This window comes from Dysidea avara, chromosome 11 (assembly GCF_963678975.1).
Source record: "Dysidea avara chromosome 11, odDysAvar1.4, whole genome shotgun sequence".
Lineage (NCBI taxonomy): Eukaryota > Metazoa > Porifera > Demospongiae > Dictyoceratida > Dysideidae > Dysidea > Dysidea avara.
The window spans coordinates 12054751-12061722 of record NC_089282.1 but is presented as its reverse complement, the minus strand read 5'-3'; the positions used below and the strand labels follow the sequence as shown (position 1 = coordinate 12061722).

At 35.6% G+C, this 6972-nt stretch overlaps 1 long non-coding RNA gene across 7 annotated transcripts; it reads right to left on the bottom strand.

The window, feature by feature from the left end:
* Positions 1-734: 734 nt before the first annotated feature.
* Positions 735-6972, bottom strand: LOC136238540 (uncharacterized). 7 transcript variants are annotated; one of them, XR_010693027.1, is made up of 5 exons: positions 6882-6972; positions 2731-4167; positions 1697-1813; positions 1264-1422; positions 739-1214 (listed from the first exon to the last, which is right to left on the bottom strand). It is a non-coding gene; the product is annotated as an uncharacterized lncRNA (long non-coding RNA). The 7 variants fall into 7 exon arrangements; XR_010693025.1 differs by having other exon boundaries at positions 735-1214; positions 1568-4167; XR_010693023.1 differs by having other exon boundaries at positions 737-1214; positions 1264-1813.

Sequence of the window (6972 nt, the reverse complement as noted above, 5' to 3'; positions counted from 1 at the left end):
ATGTGTGTAGCTAGCTATGTATTATTTGCTAAATAAATACAATCTAGTAAATAGAAGTTTCTATTTAACAACAAATAGGACCTCCTATATAAATGGGAGGCCTTGCATTGTTTAGTAAATAAGAACTGTTGTGTAATAATAATATGATGCTTGTTTACTACTCTTGCAGAAGAAATTACAAATATATGAAGATGCTTAACATTACGCTTCATCTATGTACCAAGGATATACAATGCTTTACTGAAGAAATTATCCACAACTAACATCAACTAACAACAACTTCATATTTTAGTCACTTGAAAATACCAGAGCTTTAAACCAATCATTGCCTGGATATTTATTTGCATGGCCACTTGTAGCTGGTAAACAAGTAGCTGTACAATTGTATGGTATAGTTTTAATTGCATGCTATCCACCTTTGAGTTGTATGACTACACATACCCCTCACTCACTTCACACAAGACAGCCTTACAACAGTGTGACTTGTCATAATCCAATCATGCTTAAAACACACTTTATAACTATCAGATATCATCATGAATGTGAGGTAAAAGACAACCACTGGATAGCGGATGAATAGATGTAGATTACAACTGATCATGTCTCTTTGGCCAGATCATGATAGCACTTGATAAAAACATTTTATGATAAACACTATATCATTGACCATAACATTGGCAATGAAGACTACTTGTAGTTTTGATGGTAGTGATGATCAGTGCAGCCATTGTTAGGTAAGTGAAGTAGTCAGAAGCCAGTGTCATTTTCCCATAATCTGGATTCTTCACCAGAAGCAGACATCCTACTAAGACTCTTTCCACAAGTTTAAACTGACTGTGCTATAATCACTTTAGCTGATGGCTATTGCAATGCATAATATATGTATGGTACACAGTTGACATTTTCTGATGTTAGAAAGTGTTGATAAAATAGTATGTTGAAGAAAAAAATAGCCAATTAACTAACATTACAACAGCAGTGCCATTAATCAGTGTACTCTCCTTGTAATCTTTTATTACAACGTAATGGTGTGTTCTGTTAGAGTATTAGCACGCTACAATCACTACCCATAGCATGTGCCATTCACACTATAATGTACATCATTGTTATTACATGTGTGTTTTATTTGTCATGGTTAAGTGATTTGTTCTATGGCTGTAAAATTTGTTCATTAAGTGATACTGTTAAATTGAATGTCTCTTGGATATGAAGAACTGTGTAATACAACAATAATAATCAAGTAACATTAGATCAGTAGCTGACCTTTCTGATGGCTGAAGATGCGGGTCCAAAGTTATCACAAGTTTGAAAGAAGTCTGCAAGAAATCCATGTAGGTAGTTTAGCAGTGATAGAGGTCCTCAATTGTTGCTGGTCCAATAGTAGTATTGAAGAGTAGTCCTTGGAGTGTCTGATAGCTCTACCTAATAGAACAAGTGTTAGAAAAATTATGAATTGTAAAGCTACATACGTGGTAGAGATCATAGTGAACTTAACACCCACAAACTGGTGTCATTGAGGTACAAGCAAGGACACAAAGAAGGACAATGATGTATGCATTCATTGTACCTCAGTGGTACATATCAGACCAAAAGCAACATCTATAGTATTAGCCATTATTGAGCTATATTTGTCTCAATGCATCAGTTTACAGCTTAGTATTTGCAACGTGACTACAATTTTAGTTTTATTAAGCACCTAAACAAAGGAATACATTGTGTGCTTATTCCAGTAGTGGTGTGAACAATAGAAGCAAACAATTCCTCCAGGTATAATGGCACAAAGGTTAGTGACCAGTCTAGCCAATTCATCCACCTGCAACAATATGAACACCTGGTCATGAAAATTACTGTGCACAGCATAAGTAACAATTTCGTGCAGTACATAAATGCCCAATACAGCTAGGAAGGCTCATTTATCTTCAATTGCAATTCTTACATTACTTGACTAAATAGAATAAACGCAGTGCACAGACATGTTTTTATCACTATAAATGCAGCCCTGTGCTTCACACACATCATCAGAAACACTTCTATGGTGAACACTACATCAGTGACTATAACATTAGCAATGAAGATAATAATTATGAAACTTATGTAGACTCCTTGTAGTTTTCATGGTAGTGATGACCAGTCCAGCCATTATGATGGTCATCATAGCAATGAACTCAAATCTCGTACAAGGATAGACAGGTGAAGTAGTCAAATGAGTCTTGATGGTCTGTGTCATTTTACCATCTGAGTTCTTCACCAGAAACAGACATCTTATACTGGGACCTCTTCCACAAGCTACAACTTCTAAACTGACTTTGATATAATGGCCTGTTCAAACACTTTAGGTTTCATGCAAATAGCTAGCACTATTTATGTGTACATCCCATTAGTCATTTGTAGTGTTAGAATGTCTTGATTATAGAATCTTGTTGAAGAAAAGATAGACCAATTAACTAGCTCATGCAACAATAGCAGCACCATTAAACAGACTACTTGTTATTATAGCATTCTACAGTATTAGAGTATTTGCACACACCATGTTATGATCAACTCTCAGCATGCCACTCAGAGCACATGCATCATTGTTGTTACATGCACGTGCACTATTTGATACAGCTATACAGAAGTGATCATTACTACTATGGCTGTAGAAATTTTTCTGATTGCTCAGTGAAAATGCAAGTCTAAAGTTATCACAAGTATGTAGTAAACTGTGAGAAAGCCATGTGGGCAGTTTACCTGCAATGGAGGTCTTCACTGAAGTATTGCTAGTCCAGTAGTAGTAATGATGAGTAGTCTTTGGAGTGTCTATACTTAATGGAACAAGTGTTAGGAAAAGTTATGCTCTTTATGTTAAGCTACTTGTATGCATAATAAGGATCATTACAATAAAAAATCATTCAGAAAAAACACCTCAGTGTTAAGGAATACTAGCTACATTATTAAATGGGTAGCTAATAATAAAATGTTTCACCTCCATGACACGTACCCTTGGAGTTTCTCTTCTGATATACATGTGTGCACACACAGCACACCTATGTGCACACACAAATATACAGTGTCTGCATGCAAATACACCTTTAACAACACACCACCCACATGCACACACATGTTTGCACGTGCGTGTACACACACACGCACGCACACCTTGAAAGCTTTTGCTTGCTGTATACATGGTCATGCTTACCAGTGAAATATACCTGGACAACCATGCACTACTCAGAGTGCTAAGAGTTAGTTAGTGCAGGCAAATCCTCCTGGGGACAAGACTGGTACCTGACAGGAGGCTGTAGCATGGCTCATGGGTGAAAGTGTGAGTCCCACCCCAACTCAGTTAATATACATACAAAACATAGACTATAACTGCCTTCTGGTTATACCAGCCTCATACACACACACAACACTTATGTAAACAAATACACAATGCACTAGTAATGGTAATGTATATACACATTAATTATGGTGTTAAAACCTAATGTACTATGTACAATTGCAGGTATGGCATCATACAATGTTAGGGTGCATTTAATAGAAAAGTTAAAGTCAGTGGAACATTGGTGTAGCAAGCAGTAATATTGCACTGTGGAGACCACTGTATTTGACACTAACAGTACTACGTCGGCGATAATGGCTTCATACAAGTGAGAATATAATATGGTGTCATGTGCGGCATTGTATTACTACTATTGCATATTAAGGCCTGACGTGTGCGTGACTAGCTAAAATGACTTCTGGAACTATTTAAGCAATGTGAGAGTAACTTGGGAATCCTGTAATCTTATCTGGTATAGATTTCCAGTAAAACGGGCTTGGTTTCCTCATTCAGCTCCATATGATGATATGAATATCATGTAGATTCATGTAGATTAAATTACAGTTGTATGTTATACCATATTAAATACACATACAGTGTATAGCTAGCTGCTACAATGGTAAACAGTGGCAGATTAGGTAATCTATGACCTTACTTAAGACCTAGGTTAGAATTGTAATGATCACGGTAAGTTTCATATGTGTAGTAGATTACTGCTGTTTCCATTTTGTATTCTTGATTAGCATATATACCACTTTAGCATGGGCATTCAATTGAATATTTCCTAAGAAATATCTTTCACCCACAAACCTCAGGCTTTGGGTGTATATATCAGCCAAATCCCTCACAGTTGTAGTATATCACTATTACATAAATAAAGAAATAACATAAAGCTTTAAATTTGAAATACTGAAAAAAGGGTAAAATTGAGGCACATTATAGCATGCAAAGATGTCAAGGAATTTTACACTAGTTATTGTCATACAGTACGATAGTACTGTATAGTACGATAGTACTGTACATGAAGGTTTGGGCTTTCTGGCCAAAATTAAAGTAACACCCCAAAACCTAGTCTTACGTGGCCATACCCTACAATTTTCATGCGGTACTTACTGATTGAAAATCATAAATATCTAACTGCAAGAGGGTCGGGTATATATAGATCACATATCAAAGTTGTTCTGACACCCTAAGGGTGATAATGAAACACTAGTCTAGCAGTGTCTGCCCCTCCACAAAAAGAGGAAGGGTCTGGTCACTCTAGAATTCAAAATTTAAAAATTTGCAGCATGTTACAGAAAACAGGTAACAGCAATCAGATTGTGTTCTTATAGTAATTGCTAAATTTTTGTGATTTTTGTTTTGGAGTTACCATAGACTGAACTAGGGATTAAATATCCAATAGTATATCTGCAGGTGTAGGCGACCTCCCTTGTTTCACTGGCTATGATCCCTAATCAGACTGAAAATTTATTTTTCCTTCTACTTGTTATAATTTGCAACATGGACTTGCAATAAAGGGGTCTCTACACACATGAACTTCAAAAAACTGTAACTCAGTTTCAATGAGACATTTGAATTTTTTTCCATTTGTCTCCTTATGCTAATTTCTTGTCACATTATAATGAGATACAGATTTTTTTGCATTAATAAGTTTTAAGATTTTTGTTTCTAAGATTAGACAGGCACTTGTCAAAAGGGTTCTGTAAACCTCCCATCACTGGTGTGGCTATCAAAATGCAATTGCATATATACACAGCATTAACTCATGCAGTGCTTGTCAACTGTAACATAATAATATTTACAATTACCAAACTTGCACAATTTATTCTATTTCAGCGGAAAAGATTGTGGGGAGGAATTTGCATATAGAGATGAGGATCTAAAAGTAGCGACACCACTTCAGGATACTGACTTGCAATTAGATGAAGAAAATGTACAAATGCCTAGTAAGGGGTAAGACTTTTTAATCATTTGGAAGATGCTGTATACAGGTAATTTTTCATTACCCTGTATAGCACATCTGATAATTTTGTCACCAAAAAGAATGATGATTATGAACAAAATAAATACGTTACATCAGAGAAACAAGAACAGGAAAGAAAAGAGTTGCAGAAACAAGACTGATACAATTGACAAATGATAAATACTTGTTCACCTTGTGCATGCTGCATCTGTTCTGTATACGGTTTTCATACTGGTATTATACATACGTATGATGAAATATTGTTCACTAGATGACCCCTATGACTGCAGTGCATGTATGAATGAGCGAAGAAGAAAACACTATAGTACTACGTCTGATCTAACTTGTTTATTTTAGAGCTGTTAATTGTGTTTTAAGAACAGTTTTGGTTAAAGAAAAAGTATGTATGACAAATGGACTATATATCACCTAAAAGAATCCTACATGCTTTTGCAGTCAAATGTAAACAATAAGTTGTAAATCAGTATCAATTGCACAATACTTAATTGTAGAGGTATTTAGTATGGTATAAAATGGAATTAACATTATAGTGATTAGTATAAAGGAGAGTCATAAAACAGCCCTAACAGTCTTTGAGAGAGATTCACTTCTACTACTTTCTTTGTGCATGAAGATACCACAACTAAAACCTATTGGGGGCTAAAGAAACTACATCACTATAAACACAGAAGCCATCATATACATGACTCAGTGTTACTAAAGAAGATACTGTGCTGAGTACAGCAACAAAATGGCTTCTTCTCAAATTACACACATGATCATGATCAGATGTCATCAGAAATACCAAGGATGCCTTGATTATGCCTTTAGGAAATTTGTAGCCTCATAACAATAAAAGTGGCAAAACAAGCAAGATCACCTCCTGATCAACAAATTCAACCCCCTAAATAACATGATTAAAGTACTAGTATGGCTTATTAAAGAATTAAAATTACACTTCAGGAGTTGCTTTATCATGATCTCCCTGGGTGCAAGACATATTAAAGAATTATTTACACTAGTCGATGTTCAACCCCAGTAACCATTAATTATTGAATGATTAATTACTATCCCCTTAGGGACAAGTGTGAAGGTTAAAAAGCATAATGACCATCTTGCTTCAATCCAGCTATGTTTCTGTCTGTTACACAGTGTACCATACTACAAATAGTGTATGGAGAACCTCTGAAATCAGCTAACTCAGTGGCTTGGTATGAAAATTACATGTGTTCATGCCAGTACACACACAATTGACACAAAGCTGTTGATGCACTACTTGTGAATTGACACCTCTGAATTAGTGTAGGAAAGAAACGTGCAGGGACAAAGTATTCTCATTATTGACAAAAATGACTCAGTGTCAGTGACCCGAGGCAATACTGAATAGCAAAAATGCAATGCCATGGCTATTGAGTTATGCAAATTCTTTGAAAGTGTTTCGTTACCCTGAAGACACGCTTGTGTTTAATTGTACTTAACCTAGAATGAAATTTAAAGCTGGTTTTGGGGTGAGTTTTTGGCTAGTCACAGTAGCTATACATAGCATGTAGCTATACTGTATACTCGACATAGTATGCACACATTAGATAACAGCATATACTAGGTTAATACCTTAATAGTTTGATCATCCTGAACTGTACTACTGTACACCATAATAGCACAACAGACAGGCAGGTACAAACAAAGTATACATACTCTTGTT